At 39.9% G+C, this 17,028-nt stretch overlaps 1 protein-coding gene across 1 annotated transcript in view; it reads left to right on the top strand.

Moving 5' to 3' along the window:
- Positions 1-17,028, top strand: part of PELI2 (pellino E3 ubiquitin protein ligase family member 2) — an 80,390-nt gene that overhangs the window by 1,179 nt on the left and 62,183 nt on the right. The window lies entirely within an intron of this gene.

Genomic DNA, 17,028 nt, shown 5'->3' with positions numbered 1-17,028 from the left:
AAGGTCGTAGAAAACCTTATTCTGGTTTGTTCGGGATTTTTTTGTTTTGTTTGGTCAAGTCATTTCATAAAGAGCAGTGTTCACCTCTGCAGAATAAGTGTTTGCATCTCTGGGAGGAGATTAAAAGAGCAGTCAAGACTGGGTACTCGTGTGTCCAACGGTGTTCCTTTTTTCCTTAAGGGATGCTAAATGTTTCTTATCACGAGACTAGGTCAAGATACAGTTACCATGGAATAACATACAGCTATTACCATGAACGTGGCCTAGCTGGTACTTGAAAGACTTCAATTTAAGTAAAGTAACTTGATTTGGGAGAAATATCCATATCAAACTAAATTTAATAAAGAAATGTTCTTACTGTTTCAGCTGTGGAAGTGGAGGGTAACCTCAGCTGTGCAACACTGTCTCTAACAATAAAGTCGTAGTATAATGTTGAATCTTTAATTAAATTAGAGTGCATAAATTGATGTTGTGCTGCAGAGGCTTTTTGTGCACAGCTGGAAGCATTTTCCTTTCTGTTGCTTTACTATTTTTAGCAGCAGTTGAAAGTACAGAAGTATGAAATGTTTTGGCTCTGATCTTAACCTAGCAAAGTGGTGTGCTTTTCCTTTAATATGGAAATGCATTGATCTCAGCTTATCGCTTCTGCCAGGGGTCTTGATCTTCACTGCTGTGTGTTGAAACATGCCAATAAAATTTAAATAAACTTTATATGATGGAGTTTAGTTTTTATTTGAGTATCAGCTGCTCTCTAAAACTGCTGAGGTTATACCTTCTGGGTGTTACATGTACTAAAAAAGCAAACAAATCCTCTTGTCCTTGTAGTACAATTCTGAACAAGAAGTCTGCAAACGGGCAGCTGAATCTCTCTGGTCGGTATATGTCTGCCCTGAAACAACAGGGCATTGGCTGTCACAGCTTACTGACACAGTGTGCTTGGGGATGTGATGTGGAGACAGGTAGATGTGATGGAAGCAGTCCATCAGTAACTACAGTAACTACATTTTCCATTTTTGGACTGAAGATTGGGGTTTTAAGATCCATTTGATGCTTTAGGAGTTGATTACTGCATTTCCTATCAGAGATGTCTTAAATGTTGTATGTAGTGCCATAAATAATACAAACACACATCTCTCTCTCTTTGGTGACTCAACATTTGTGACTAGGAACTCTTGGAACAGTTTAAGCATCTGTTCAGTATTTTAAAAAAAAAATTATTAATACCTGTTTTGTATTAAAATCTTGTAATCTGGAGTTCCATTTAAATAGGACAATGTAAATCTGCTCTCCTCCCTGTAGTGAAACTGAGACCTGTGGACCGGCAGAAGCATAGCATCGCAGCTCATGTTACAACTGCTTGATTAAAATTGATAGAGTGACCTCACAGCTAGATTAAAAAAAAAAAAAAAAGTTGTTTTGAGACACTCTGTGGTTTTTAAAAAAAAAAAAAGCTTTGGTTGTGATTTTGATGAATAACTTCTGTCTTGAGCTGCAGACTTTCAAATGAGGAGGTGAAAAGGATGATGAACAAAGAAATTGGCATACCTGCCAAACTGCTGAGAGTCCTGTTTTCTAAGATGACAAAACTTTATCTTTTGCTCTTACTCTGTCTTCGCAGTATTAAAGTAGGGTGGTTGTATACCTGACCTTTAAATCAAGGGGAAGGCGTTCTTTTGGCAGTAGGTAGTTCTCCCACCAGAACACGTTCCTGTGTTGTCTCGCAATAGTTGTGATTGCTTGTCTGCGCATTAATGTGATCAGAGGGTAAAGCCGAAGGCATTTGAAGTCAGCCATTGCAGCAAATACATTTCTAATAACCTTCTCCCAGTGGTCCATTACGTATTTTCTGTCAGTGATGTGGCAGTGCACGTTTGGTTAAGATTTTGTTGAGGTTTACATAATTGATGTTGTAGTGAATAAAAACAGTTTATGTAAATCAAGCCAGACAGGTCAAGATGGCTGGTAAAGAAGAGATCATCTGCTTGATTGTGAATCTGCTTGTGTGCATCTGCTCGGAGCATCATCTGTTCACAAAAGGCTATGGATTTCTTGGTGAAGCAGAAACATTCATATTCTAATTTTTTTGAGAAAGAAAAGAAAAAAAAAGCTTTATTTGAAGTCCTCTCAAAGTAATGGCCCATTGTATATTTCTTGGAACGTGGGGCTGGAGGGAGTTTTGAAGGAGATACTGAATACAGTAACAAGTACCTGAATAGAGTGTCACGGTGTTAGTACGTGGTTTGTCAGTAGCCTTCATTTGGCTTGTCTGGTATCTGGTTAGTGTCTTGAGGTGTATGTCCTGTCCCCTTCCTCCCAGAACTGCTTTTCCTCCCAACTTTGAATTGCACTTTGAAGAATATTTATTATAATAACGGCATTCACACCAGCATGGCTTTGTTTGGTGTGCTGGTCCCTGGCTGTGTGGGGTAGCTTTCACTGAAGGCAGGTGTCAGTGGCCTGGTGCTGTTAAATCTCTCTTCTTTTGGGACTGCATGGTGTTGACGAGCAGCTTTAACTTCTCAGAAAAATCACTTGATTAAAATGATGTAAGTTGGAGGACGAATACCCAAGAAACATAAGTTTTAGTCGATGGCTGAGTTCTCTAGCTATGGAAAGATTTTGTACCAGACATTAGATACTTTCAATGTGGTGTATTGCAACCAATTCTAAGGAGTTTTGGATGGGGTTTCTAATAGGTGTGTGCATATAAGTGTAGTATTTCTTACTAACCAAAGACTTTTGTTAGCTACTCTAAATTAGCAAGGAGGTGCAGCCTGGCATCTCCTCAGCTGAGGAAGACTTTGTCTTACAGACTTAATGGGTTTTGCAAATCTAATTTTTTTTAATCTAACTATACAAAACTAAGGGCTGTCGCTCGGTGTTGTTACAGTGGTCACTTTGAAATCACTGTCAGTATTTTATGTATGAATTTGCCAGAGTCAACCATTAAAATAAATGAATGTTAACTGTCAGGCTGCAGTGCCCAAAGAAGCCCCTATGAATTTTGTGGGCTTTGTTTAATGTGGACTGTTGGACAGCCTCAAATAAACAGGCTGTAGTTCTGCTTAAATTTAACCTTTTGAAAAAATGGAATATAACTCTCATCTGTGTTTACAGTGATAAATTCTACAGTAACTTTTGGGAAGTTGTTCTGATTGATGGACTACTTTATACTTGGAGCAAATTTTAGATTTGAAATGTGTCCTTTTGTGTTAATCTGAAGGGACCTCCTTTTTTAGACTCCTGTTTCTCATACAGGCTTTCTCTGACGGATCAAAGTTGCTCCTTAACCACTACCTCCTTGATAGGCTAAATAAAGTTCCTTGAAGTGTTTCCTACTTTTAAGCACACTTCCAGTTTTTAACTTATCTTTTTGGCTTTTCACGGAACTCTTTTGTTAATCTCTTGCTGTGCAGTTCAGGAAGAAGCTGATGCAGTTTTCCAGTAGTGTTGACAAATGCAGACGCACTATGGTATCTCTGCTTGTCTTGGTAGCTGTTTGCTTCTGTTTATGGACCGAAGGCAGAGGGAGGGTCATCCTGGCTATGGCGTTAAACCGGGGACTTACATTGGACTTTATATGGATTTGCTGTTCGATATCAAGCTGAAGCTTTGTTTAATGATTCTGTAAATGTCTGCACTATATGGTGTAGATATATTAGCGCAACTGCTCAGGTGACTTGGGTTCTGCTCTTGAGCCTTATTTAAAAATGTACTGCAGACTTCATTTAAAGGAGCGTCTATAGCAAATAATGGTAGCCACCCATTAAATATGTTCAAGGTCATGATTCTCTCTGAGAATCATTTGCTTCAACAGTCATAGCTGGAAGGCTGCAGTTCTGGAGAAACTGATTTATTTTTTTATTTGATATTGACAGTGGCTTCTTAGAGACCTTTATGTCTTGTGCTTAGTTTATGATGGATCTTATGTGCTGCATATTGAGAATATGTGATCAGTGCCAGTTCAGAGCTTGCAAGTAGATTAATCAAACACCAGAAGTATTGTGCCTGAATAGAACATTAACTGCAATGTAGAAAAAAATAGTAGAAGGGGTTATATTTGAGGAAAGATTCGTGGATTTTTCAGTGAAAGCTTGCGTATGGCTGGATAGAGCAAAGGTTTTGCTTCATTTAAGCTAAGAAAGAAAACATACCCGAGCTGGTGTTCTGCGACTGTCCTATTCCTTGGAGTACTTTTGACTTTCTCTGCGTGCAGATTTGTATCCAGCTGTAGGCTTTATTCACAGCATCTCGATACCGATGTAAAATCAGAGAGCAGAAACGTCAAACTGTAGAAGCTAGAATCTATATTTATTGAAGCAAATCAGAGCGTCAGACATCTGCATGTTTAATGCTTGTTATAAAAAGGAAACTGAGTGCATTCTGGAAGTTAAACTGTAATCCCTTTGGCATGTATAGGCAGTAGGTCACACGTAGAAGTGGAAGACAATTTTTTTTTTCTTAAAATATGGGAAACAGACTGTTTACTCTGAGTAAACAAGCCTGAGAAATGTAAGACTTAGTTGCCTTTGACTGATACACTTCCTTGTAGAACCAAATAGCTGCTCCTTCCCTATCTTGGCAGAATCAGGGATGCATAGTTTTCCATTTTCAGTTGAAATTTATAAATGAGTAGATGCTGTGAAAGTCCACTTGACTCTACTTAAAAATATGCATATAAAACTAGAAATTGCTTTCTAGGCTATTAAGATTTGGGTTTTGTTGCTGAAAGCAGCATCTTGCTGAAGCTAGTTCATGCTCCATCTTAACAGCAGGTTGTTTTTCAGCTATGATTACAAGGTTGCTTGAGAACAGATTTTTTCCTAAGAAGTCAGGAACTTTTTATTATCCAGTTCAAACTAAATTATGGCTGGTTTATACTCATTTATTATGGAGTTAATGCTGATCTCTAACTTGCTTAGTCCTTATTCCTCAGTAGTGATAGCACATATCAATTTGATACTTTGAGAAGATGAAACCTTCTTTTCCTGTACTCTAAGCTAATGAGAAGCTGCGTGAGCATGGTACGGCACTGAGCCTGAGCCAACATGCCTTGCTGAAGGTAGGGTTTATTAGTTCAGAGTGCCAGCAGAGAAGTTTTACAACTGTTTGCAAAATACTATAGACATGCCTGTAGGCAACAGCTGTTTAGGTAGGCTGAACCAGCTGTTGTCCTGTGTCGTTTTTCGTGTTGGTACTGTCTGCACATGCTTTGGTTCTGAATTTGTCTGGAGTATCTGTGATGAGTATGGGTTTGAAACCTTCCAAAGGAGACTCCTCTGGCATGTTGTAGAGTTGCAGTCTTACCTCATGCTTACTAGTACTCTTCATGATGTCATCTAGGGTTGTGTTAGGTTATTCTGCACTGTCATTCTTGTGGCTTATTTGTCCTGGGGTCAGCAAGGCAAGTGAAGTAGAGGAGGATTCGGTCTGAGCTCCCAGCTTGAAGCAGAAACTCTACTTGGTTTCCAGGTGTACTTTGTGCTGTCAAATCCTGTTCTGTTTGTACTGTTTGACAGTCTAAATCTCATTTGTTTTGAGGATGCTTTTCCTTTTATCAACAAATATCCTTATGTTTATTCTCACTCCGGCCCAAGGTCACCCCTGAAAAGCTCACATGTGACTTGTCATAAGCTTAAACCTTGAGGGACAGGAATGGGGATGCTGGCGTAGAGAGCATGCCCACTTCCAGAAAGACTCGTAAAGCAAAGCTTTTCGTTTTGGTTGTTTTATAAATACATCACTAAATGGTGTTCTTACATTTTTCACTTTTATCACCTGCATATGCTAATACCGCATTGAAGGAGTCCCGCTTTTCTTTTAGATGACTTTTTTCCCTCTTGATAAGATGCAGTTCAGAATTTTATGCCTCCCTTACCTTTACCTCTTATCTTTTAGACATCTGCTGGTGTAGCTTTGCAGGTTAGTACTGGGTCCTGAGATCATAGCATCATTCACGTACTTTGGGGGACCAATTCGTATCTTCTCTGGCAAACTGTAAGTAACATCTGGGGTTAGACTGTTTTAATCCTATTACTCGGTGGCCTAGAATAGGTTTTGGTCGTCATATTAAGCAGGTAGTACAGTCAAGAGCAGTAGGCGCTTCCAAAGCAGCAGATTAGTGTGGTTTGAGGGCAGGGGAAGAGCTGAAGCAGTGCTGTTGCAGCTCTTCAGCTGCGGTAGGCCATTGTGCATCCTCTGGATGACCAGATGTGCCTCTTCTGTGATGACTCGTACATTTAACCTTGTAATGTGACCTCCTGTGCAAGTACTCTCGCTGGCTCTCGGTGTACTGTTGATGACTATATAATGGGTGCACTTCTGGCGATGTGATTTAAAACCAAACACAGACTCGGGGAGGGGAAGGGCAAGAGCAGCAGGCAGGAAGCTGTCTGTGGGGTTTTCTTCAGCTCCGAGTAGGTATCGTGGTGCTGGGAGTTCAGCAGTGAGAGTAACTGGTCTTTGGGTTTGACTGACTCTACAAAATAAACATCTTCCTACTGCCCTTCCCACAAACAGCACTTGTTGGTTAGAGTTAATAGAGCTTAAGATGCAAGCAGACGGTCCTTGTTGGAAATCTTTGCACGGTGAAGCTTCAACAGTTGTAATATAAACATTCAGTCTTTGAAAACTTGTTACTGAGGGGCGGTGTGGCAGAAGGACACGGTGAGTTAACATGGGTTATGAATGGTATGTGAACAAGGTGACACTGGGCTTGCATTGTCTAGGTGTAGCTTTTACTTGTTCTGATTAGTATAACTTCTGTTCCTAAAAATAGCAAGTATCAGCTGTTTTGCACTGAAGTTTTGTTTGGTTCTTCCAAAGCTAGAATGTGAAGTCCTGTGAGGTCAGTCAGAAGTGTGTATGCAGCTTTGTAGTAGCAGCAGTTATTAGCTCATGGTGAAGAAAGAATAATTCAGCTAAAAGCTTTCTTCTGTTTCGCAACAGAAATGTCATATAGGTGAGAGATATTATAAACAGCAATTGTGAAAATGGATACAGACAACATCTACAATGCTGAAGGGTTTGTTGTATTAAAAGGAAAGTGGTTTTGAGATGAACTCAATTTGATTAGGCATGATATGAAGGTGCCGATTGCTGAAGGACCTATTAGGCATGCTTCTATCAATAGCAATTTGTTTCTCCTGTAGGGAGGGAAAGTAAGCAAGTCCTGTTTCGTGCTTCTGGAAGTGATTTGCTTTAGGTGGGGTTTTTTCCCCCATTTAACAATATAATCTTTAATATTGGACTTAGGCACACTGCGTATCCTGACCTCACTGGAGGTAAAACTAGCATGCTTCAAGAAGGATGAACTAGATGTGGGACTGTTCCTAATCCAATGTAGCAGAAGACTTCCTATGCTAGGGAATGGTACAAAGGCCACGCGTGCCCTTATGAAGTGTTTGGCAATAAAGACCTAATGTTCATCTGTCATATTTATGGCTTATATCAACAATTATATAGCTACATTACTGTGTAGCAACTAATTGTATTAAACAGAGATTAAAGCAGCCAGTTGCACAGCGAGACAAATACGAACTTAAAACGTGAGTTTACTACGCTGCCCCCCCCTCCCCCCCCAAGGAATGGGGACAGGAAAGAAAAGTTAGAGATAGCTGGGCTGTATGTAGTAAGTTAAAAAGAAGGCCAAGAAGCATTATGGTCTTCTCCTTGAGTATTGTAATGTTAACTGATCGCTGTTGTTGCAAGATTCTCCTGTTTTTTCTTTGCATTCAGGGAATTGAGGACAAAGGAGAAGTGTTGGCATAGTCTTTCTCTCTAACGGATAAACACTTTTGGAAGGCAATCTTCATATTCAACTGCAGTGATGCATTTAGTAGGCTTTCAAATTACTCTTCACCCTCGAATATGTATGCTATCTTTATTTTAGAATCCAGTAAGTTCATAAACTGTCATGAAACAAGTTTATACTTCAAACTGGATGGCTTTAGTAATGCCTAAACAAACAGGTAGGCTTCAAACTGAGGAGGTGTATCCTCTTAAGGCATGTGAATGTCATGGATGAAGACAAAGTGGTACTGCCTGTGAAGACAATTAGTCACTGTATGAAAGTAAACTAAACAAATTGAAGCATATAAAAGCTTAAATCTCCTCTTGCGTATTACAAATAAACTGGAGACCAAATGTGCAAACTCTCTAGCACGTGCCTTTAGGAAGAGTGAAAGAACTGTTTAGTCTAGACACAGAAGTTAATGGGCTGAAACTTTGATATAAGCACAGCTGTATTTCTTCATGTGCAACAGCATGACTTTATTTTGATTGTCGATGTCTGATTTAGTAATGGTGGAGTCATAGCCTTTGAAACAGTAGTGTGCATATGTCCTCCTTTCATAGGAAAGACCAAGCTGTTGAAAGATACTAAGAGCTGTATGGTTCCTGCTTCCCTGCACATCCTGTGACAGGGTTCTGTATCTCACAGATGATCGTGTTTTTATGGAACATTGACTAATAAAGCGAAATGTTGCTGTACTTCCAACTTGCTTTCCTCCTGTCCATGCGTGGTCTTTGACAGCAAGCAGCTGTGAATCTCAATACTTGGGTTCAAAAATCATTTTGGCATTGGAGAGGAATTGTTTAGACTAGGTAGGATTCATTATGTATTAGTTGTCCTAACCTTTCTGCTAACAGACGTGTACAACCTACTTTGAATTACTTTTTGGATCTTAAAATTTGCTGAAATAGTTTCCTGGTGCATCAGGGAGTGAGTTTTGAATTCATGAGTTTAGTGTGTGGCCTTTTGTCAGAGGCTGTGGGCAGAAGTCTTATTTCAGAACCATGTGTGATGGGAGAGGTTCCAGTGCCTTGCTGCAGGTCTGTGCCCTCTCTGGGTGGTAGAACAGCAGTGGAGACAGAGGATTTCCTCCTAAGAGTGTTCCCTAATCTGATTCTGCCAGAAGATTTCATTAAATGGGCTGTGAGTACCTCAGTGGTTTTTGCCAAAAAACTTCCAGCAAACTAGGCAAATGGAACAAATTGGTCTTAGGGCAGATCTATGAGGAGGCAAGCTTTGGTTGACATGAGCCGCTGAGTAACTTCTTCCATCAGAGCTAAAGCTGGAGAAGGAAGTTTGGCAATAGCCAAACGGATGAGTCTTGCATGGTTTTTTACTCCTCTCTTGTCTTTAGCTGGTCTTCGCTGGACTAATGAAAAGTCTAAAACACAAGAGACGCCTTTAAACCCCCCTGGCAAGCCAGCTGCTCTTGGGACAGTACTGGTGTTCCTAGAGGTTACAGGAACGTGCCTCCATGGGCAGTGTCTACTAAAGCTGCAATGCTTTAGTCTTACTGACTGTGGTGAGGTTTTCTTTTTTCTTAGGTAAGATGTCTTGCTACCCTTGCCAGGGTACAGATTGCAAGCTACTCTTTTGTTTTTTAGGGATGTGCACTGCAATTTTTTTCCACGATTCCAAAAGCATTTCTTAAATGACCCTATTTGGTAGTGAGCCCCTGCACTTTGCAGAGCTTTCCCAAAAGCTCTAAATATCTTCTTCCTTTTGCCTTTGAGAGATAAATAAGCCATTTTTTGGTAGTATTTTCACAGTCTGCTTGCTGTCAGAGGGAAAGAGCCTTAACTTTTGACTCTTGTTTTGTGCCTTACTTTCAATGTTTGAGCATAAAATACTGCTGTTACATTGCTGGCTCAGCCCTGCCTTATCTCTTTGGTTGCACAATCATGCTTCCAGCTGCAATACTTGAGTGTTACATGTCTAGTTTTATTGCAGGTTTTGAGTTTCCAGCATGCAGAGGCTGGTGTAATACAGCAAACACCTTTCCATGTAAGGATGTAGGAAGACTACAAAATATAAAGTACAGTTACCTCTGTGAGCAAAGCCAGGGTTTAAGTGATTAGCAGGGTCTAAGTCAAGCTCAGCATACCCTCCTAGTTTATTACGTGCAGTGTGACTTTAAATTCAATTCAGGAATTGGCCTCTGATCATGTATTGCTAGTTTGCACCTTAAAATCCTTGGAGGAGACTGGTTTATATTAAGGCTTTACCTAGTGGAAATCTCTCAACATAGAGAGAACAATTGTAAAATAATACTTTGTTAAAGGGTAAGCAGATTTTTCTGTGGCAAAAGTGATTTGCTCTTTCTCCGCTGGGCATTTTGTAGCCAGCGCAGGCAGGCAGGAAGGAAGGAACTGGATTTGGAGTTGGCTAGATTCCAGTTGCAGACTCTATTCAGACCCAAGCCAGAAAGCGTATGGGGCTGATTTGTAAGTTTTGGGCAGAGATGGCAGCTGAGAAAAACCAGCTGTCTCGGTTTTATGAACTGATGAAATTTGTTATGAATATGTCACATGGTAAAAGTGTGATGCTTTGTGCTATGTAGAGTTAGAGAAATGCATTAAAGATCAGTTTGTCATGCATAGGTCAAGGGAGCAAAACACTTAGTTGAGTTAAACTAAAAGAAATGTTGGTAGATAAGCATGTATGATGCTCTTTAATATCCAGAAAATAAGTGTATTCATTTGTAAAAACAACTCCTTCATTAAAACCAGATGTGCAAAAGTGACCTCCCCCCCCGTCACCATTCCTACTTGTGCACGAACTAAGTGAAGCCTATGTAAGTGATTGTAAGCAGTCTTTTGTTCACTTAAATGAAGGTAACTTCCCACCTACATTCATGACTAAGTCTAAAGAGTGGTCTGGTTAGGGATAATCTACACTTTTCATTTTCTTCCTTCTTCCACTCCTAGGTTTTACATATGCTGTTGCCCGTTTTTGGAGAAAGAGGAGTTTTGTTTGATGTACAGACCTATGCAGGGTTTGACAGCTGTTGTCAAAATTTAAAAAAAATAAGTGGTATAGCATGCAGTATTTGACAGGATCTTTCAGCTTCCTATTGTCTGTTTTGTTTTATCTTTCTTTGCTTTAGAATAAAAAAAGTCCAGGTAGTGACTGTTCAGATGTGCAGTTTGTCTTGGCATAAATTAAGCCTAGTTAAAACCTAGAGAAGTTCTAAACAAGTGCCTGTCTCAAACTGATTGTGGTAACTGCTTGTAGCCTCTGGAACCGCTTGTATGTAAGTGGTGCGGGATGAACTGTTTAAGGATCTGATGCCTCTTTGAGGCTGCAAAGGGCAGATGGTGGGTAGGGGCAGAACAAGGTAGTCAGTTTTGGGGTGATGACCCAAACAGCTGGAGTGAAGTCGGATGTCTGAGGTAGTTACTGCTCCCGGCTGTCTAGGCAGTCTTCTTGTGGGAGGACGCTGCATCCTCCAACTCTGCTGGCACTATTAGCTCCCTATTCCAGTCATTTTCCATCTGCCTCTGATGAATACTCTGTGATTTACAGAAAGATGTAGTGACAGGTGAGGTTGTAGTCTGTAACTGGAAATGAAGTATGGCATTGTACTGATTTTGTTCCAAAGCCTCCCAATGCTGTTTGAGCTCTATTGAGGAGAGTCTGTGTGATGAATGAGCCCCCACACACCCCCGCTTCATTAGACATCAGGGAATCCATGTGGCTATGATTCTCACCTCTGAGGAGAAGCTTCAATTGGAGCTGTCACCTTAGTAGACAAAGAAGGAATCCAACTGCAAGACACGTACCCAGAGGAAATCATGCTTTGCTGGTTCTCTGGCTTATGAAACTCCCTTGTTTTTTGATTGTTCTCTTTGTCACTACGATTCCTTCACCCCTACTGCCTGCAGTAATAGTGGGATGTTAACTTTGAGTGAATGGGAATGGACACAAATGTTCTGGCACTGCAACTAACTATGGGGAAGAGGTTCGGATGTAGAAGAGTGTTGTAATCCTAGTGGCAGCCTGGGCCATGCCATAAGGTCTGTCACAGGTGCTTGTGAAGAAGACTTCTGTATAGTAAATGTTCATTGTGTTGTATGTACAAGTCAGCACAGTGCCTTGGGATGAAAAAATTTCTGGTTGTTTTTGGGGTACTGGAAAAGCCTTAAGTAAGTGTGCCTCATGAAATACTCAGTATAGAACATAGGTCTTGTGGTGGTATGTACTTTTGCTTTGGATCAGTTCACCTCTGCTTTTTCAGTGGAAAAAGATGTCCCTGAAGAATAACTCTGAGTGTCTGCTTTTCTTGGAAAACTAGCTTTTTGGAGGCATTTTGAACACAACCTGGAACTTTGTTTTGGGAATTGCAAATAATGTCCCATGTAGTTTAGCAGCCTCATACTTTTGCCTCTCATGTATGAGCTCAGTTCAGAACTAAGACTAGTATTCTGTGTTACTCAACATAAACGTTAAATTTCCTGGATGTGAAAAGTCTCCCTTTCCAAGTGGTTGTAAAATAGCTTAGTTGAGGATTTTTGTTCTTGGCCAAAACTCTGAAAGGAGAAGTTTGTTTGGAATTTGTCCAGATGTGAATGCCTTTCTAGTGGACTTCAGGCTTGTTCTGTTATAATGGGCAGTTCCAGAAGATTTACTTCTGAGTTTTACAGACAAAGATATTGAAGCAGACTGATAGGATGTGAGTGTTTCTGTACGTCATTCTTATCTTCTGCTACCCTCCAAGGTGGTAGAGCGATGGCATCTCTTGCCTGAGAGATTTCTACATAATAGAAGCAAATGCTGTAGCTCTTTCCTCTCTGCTTTTGATAGGGCTGTAGGAGGAAAGTAAAACAGTTGTGGGAGACCTTCACAGATATTCTTACGGGTATAATGCCAAAGTATTGACAGAGTAGCAAGGGAATGTGCTCGGTATTTTCTAAAATGCGTGTGCAGTATCTTTAGCTGGGCGAGGGAGAAGAGGTGAGAATTTAGGTATCTGCAAAACCCAGATAAAAAGGAGATAGATTATATACATACTTGTGCATCCTCGTGCACTGGCAGGGGAGTGGGATGCAAAATTTCTTTGTATCGTACTACTCCTCTATTCAGTTGAAAACAGTGTATCGTGGCCAAGGTGCCCTTATGAAGAGTGGTGTCAGGTATAAAAATGTTAGGGCAAAAGGGAATCCCTTGAGCCAGCCAGCTGTAATCAGTTACTTGATTTCTATGTCTCTGAACTAGCTCTTTTCAGACATGCTTTGCTGGGGAATCCACTTCCACTTTCAGTCTTGGGCTTTATTTCTACAGCTGAATTTCCATTTGGCTTGCAAATGCTATGTTTAAGTCCTGTAATGCTGTTTGGAATTACAGCCTGTACTTTGGGAAACATTGCTTTAAACAGATCCTCTGTTTTCTTGGTCCGGTTTGCCCCATAGGGCTTCCTTGCCTTGAAAATAAAAAAAATTCAGATAAATAAAGAGAAGCATATGGGGTGGCTTGTTTTTGAAAGCTGGTGAACAAAAATAGTAATAGTATGCTGACTGTCTTTCTGGGTTTTGGCTAAGAAGAGCTGGATTTCCAAAGGAAAAAGTTTGAGGCAGAACTATATGTGGTTTTAAACTTGTTTTCTGTTCTACAAACCATTGTGCCGCTTGTGCGCATTACTTAATATCTGTTGGCATGTATAAATGCAAATTTTATGAAACTTCAGTTTGTGGAGTATGTAACCAGAAGCAGGCAGGCTGGATTAGCACTGCAAATAAACTAAGTGAAAATTTTGGTCCTCCAAGAAACTTGACCTCTACAGAGCCTTCAGTGTGGCTTTAGGGTTTCAGTGGTTGGATCTGTATATAAACACAGTCTTGCATAGTTAACTTGCATAAAACGTGTGTCTTGCTGCATCACCGAGAACGGCGTACCTTCCCATCTGAAGACAATAGTAGTGCAAAATCTCTTGTTCAAGCAGTCGCTGCAAGAAGCTGTAGAGTGAGATTCTTCTAGAGATCAGAATCTCTGAGCATCTAGAAATGAAAAACTTCAGGAATACATCACTTCTGTGACTTTGATTCATTCTCGGTAAGTGCCTGCAGATACCTCGTAATTCTTAAATATTTGTGATGGTGTTCTGAGACCTGTAAAGGCTCAATGTTTATTTGAGGTAACATTTTGGGAAGTCCTCTTAAGGAAAGAAAAAGTGTAAAACTGAAACACTTTGCTATCATAAAGCTATATAGATCAGAATTAGTTTTGCTGACGAGCAGTAAATATTTAACAGCCTTGCAAAATCTTTTCCTGGCTAGAAGTGACTGATTAACTTTGTTATAGATTATGATAAAAGCAAACACCCAAGGTTGCTGTGAATTAGTAAGTTGTCAGGGTGTTTTAAGTCTGAAGAAGATATATTGAAGTCTAGTTCTCTGCATTGCTGCACTGTTAATTTCTGGTTTATTAAGACTTTTTAAAAAAAACCCCACGGCTTCAGCTGTGCTGTGATGCTTGTGTAGTTACGGTACATGCACTGATCGGGTAGGTTTCAGGTAGTTCTTTAAAACTGGGTATGAAGAAAAATTTATCCTGTATGGTTTTTAGGGCACATAACACGCTTGTTACCAAAGAATAGGTACTGCTTGGCTTCCTTGCTAGCTGTTCTGGGTGTGATGCTGCATTGCTTCATGGTGCTCTCCAGACTTCTAGTGCTGTGCAGTTCTTCCAGCCTTCTGTGTGTTCTTTATGTCTTGCTGGTTTTATTTCTACATCTACCTCATAAAATGCCTGTTCTTTTTGTTTTTTATATTGTTTGGAGAATAAGAATTAAAAGCGGGAACCTCTGACAATAACTCACGCTGAATACTACATGCTAAACCGAACCACAGAATGATTCTCGGCTAGGTTGGTACATCTGGTCCAACTAGGTGGTAGTGCAGCAGCCCTCTAAAATAACCTCCATCTGGAAACTTTCAACCTCTAGATCTTGCTGCGTGCTAGAAGGCAGAAAGGTAACTCTCTGGTTTTTTTTCTTTTACTTACCTGCTCTAAATCTGCTTGGAGCAGGCTGTGTGGTAGATTATCTTGCCTTTGACGGTCTGTGCTGCTGTAGCAGTTGATAATGCAGCACCAGTGATATTAAGGAAGCTGCTGTGTTCAGAGAGGCACTAATGCTTGCAAGTGCTACAAAGAAGGAAACCCAATTCTTTATTTTCTGTCTGAGGCAAACATTTGGGATTCTGTTAAGCAGATTGAACAGGGGGCTATGCATTTGTAAAGCTGGTTTTTTTTCCCTGGGAAAATAAAAGGGATGTTAAACTTGATAGGATTTGACACAGATGTTGCAGGTCAGGATACAGTAGTTGAGTGCTTCACTTTCTATTTAGTACGCTGCCTGTGAGATCAGCTATATTCACAAAATGGATGCAAATTCCATCTTTTCCTCTGTGCTAAATGATACTGGAACAAACCTAAGAAGATTCTTGTCATGCTTGAGTGTTTTGAAAAAGCTGTAAGTAACAGACATCCTGGAACTTCTTGTCTGTGGAATCACAAAAATGATATTACAACTGCTTGTATTTGGAGGATAACTGAAGTTATAAGAAAGCTATCACTTTTTCTTATGAAAATGTGAACTGTCAAATAGTCCTTGATAGTGTGTTAGGGAAAGCATTTGATTGCTTAGGAAATGAATTGTCTGAATTGTGCATATTTTTTTAATGGCCCAAATGGTCCTTTGAATCAAATGTAGTTTCTCCATAATGTTTAATGTAGTGAAGTTTCAGATGTAACATGGTGTTATTACTATTCATTCCCCAGACTAAAATTTAAACGGCTTGTTTTTGCACCTTGAAGTATGTATGAAGCACAAATAGCTAGGTTGGTGTTTGGTATGTCAGGGCAGGTGTGTTTTGAGGTCTCTTGTCCTCTTGCATTATATGAAGTCTAATTTGTTTTAGTTTTGACACTTTCAGCCTTTTTTTTTTTTTAATCTGGTATTTAAGAGAAGATTGTAAATTGTTTCCAAACGAAAGTGTGTGGATCCTAAGCCTCTGGTGTTTTGGATAAACAGTCTTCCTCCACTTCTTTCTCCCCTTGCATCAAACCCCAGCTGTGCATAGTACTTCCCTTTGAAAGAGACTTTGTGCTTATCTGACTTGTTTTGAATGCAGTAAAAGCTAGATCTCACTTTCTATCGTATCTATCTGTATTTAGGTTAACAAAATGCCGTATCAAACAATTTCAGTGGCATTTGGCTAGATTATAGATAGTTCTCAGATGAATAGCATTTCCTCTATAGTATGAGAGGTTTAGGGTTGGGAAGAAGATTCTGTAAAGATGGTGCTTTGCCCACCTCTTACGCTCTTTTAGCTAGAATAAAAAGCATGCTTTGAAATGAACTTGATTAGTTTATACCCTGTATTTTGCTGTGCACTAGCATTGTTGGTTTTATGCAGTGGTGAATGGTTTTAGTTGACAGCTTTGGAGATGGGCTTAAAGCACTGAATAAAATTGCCTCCTTGTTAAATGAATGCTGGGGGGAGCAGTAAAATGTTGGAAATAAGGATTGTTAAGGAAGTCATTATATGAAAGAACAGATTCCCTTACCCTTTGCATTCTAAAAGGAAAACCCCTTGCATTCTAATGCTCTTCTGCCATATTACTTGTATTGGAATTGGTATGATAGTATCTTAAATGTGGGGTTTTTTCCTGTTAAAGGTAGCTGCTCTTTTTCCCTACTAGTATCATGGTTATGGATGGCTTCTAAGAAATCTATGTCATAGGTGAGACTATAATCATTCCTTTCTCTGGCTGTAGTGCTTAACTGGGCTGCCCATATAGGTTTTCAGCTATTAAGTTGTTTGGAGCTGTCATGTTACTTGACTGCTTTAATTGAAGCTTATCATGCTCTGGTAGTCTGCATCAGTATGCTCCTTTAGGCTCTTCTAGAATATTAGCTTTTAATCAAACTCTAGTGCTGCTTATTTAGTTGTCTTGCAGAAGCCTATGCAGCAAATGTCCTCCATTACTGCCTCTTGAAATACCTATTTCCACATGTTGTTAACACATGAAATTGAAGATCTTGAATTTCTTTAATTAAACTAAGGTTACAATGCCAATTGAAACTTCTACAGAAACTTACATCTTTCAAAAGTGGTGGCAAGGGTCTGCTGTCTTTGATTTCACAAAAGCAGAAATAACAAATTACTTTCCAGAAGAATAACCTGGGACAAGTAACAAACCACTTGCTAAGAAAAATATGGTCAGAGAGAGTTATA

The sequence above is a fragment of the Mycteria americana genome, chromosome 5 (assembly GCF_035582795.1).
Source record: "Mycteria americana isolate JAX WOST 10 ecotype Jacksonville Zoo and Gardens chromosome 5, USCA_MyAme_1.0, whole genome shotgun sequence".
Lineage (NCBI taxonomy): Eukaryota > Metazoa > Chordata > Aves > Ciconiiformes > Ciconiidae > Mycteria > Mycteria americana.
The sequence above is the reverse complement of the archived record's forward strand: the minus strand, read 5'-3'. Positions and strand labels throughout refer to the sequence as shown.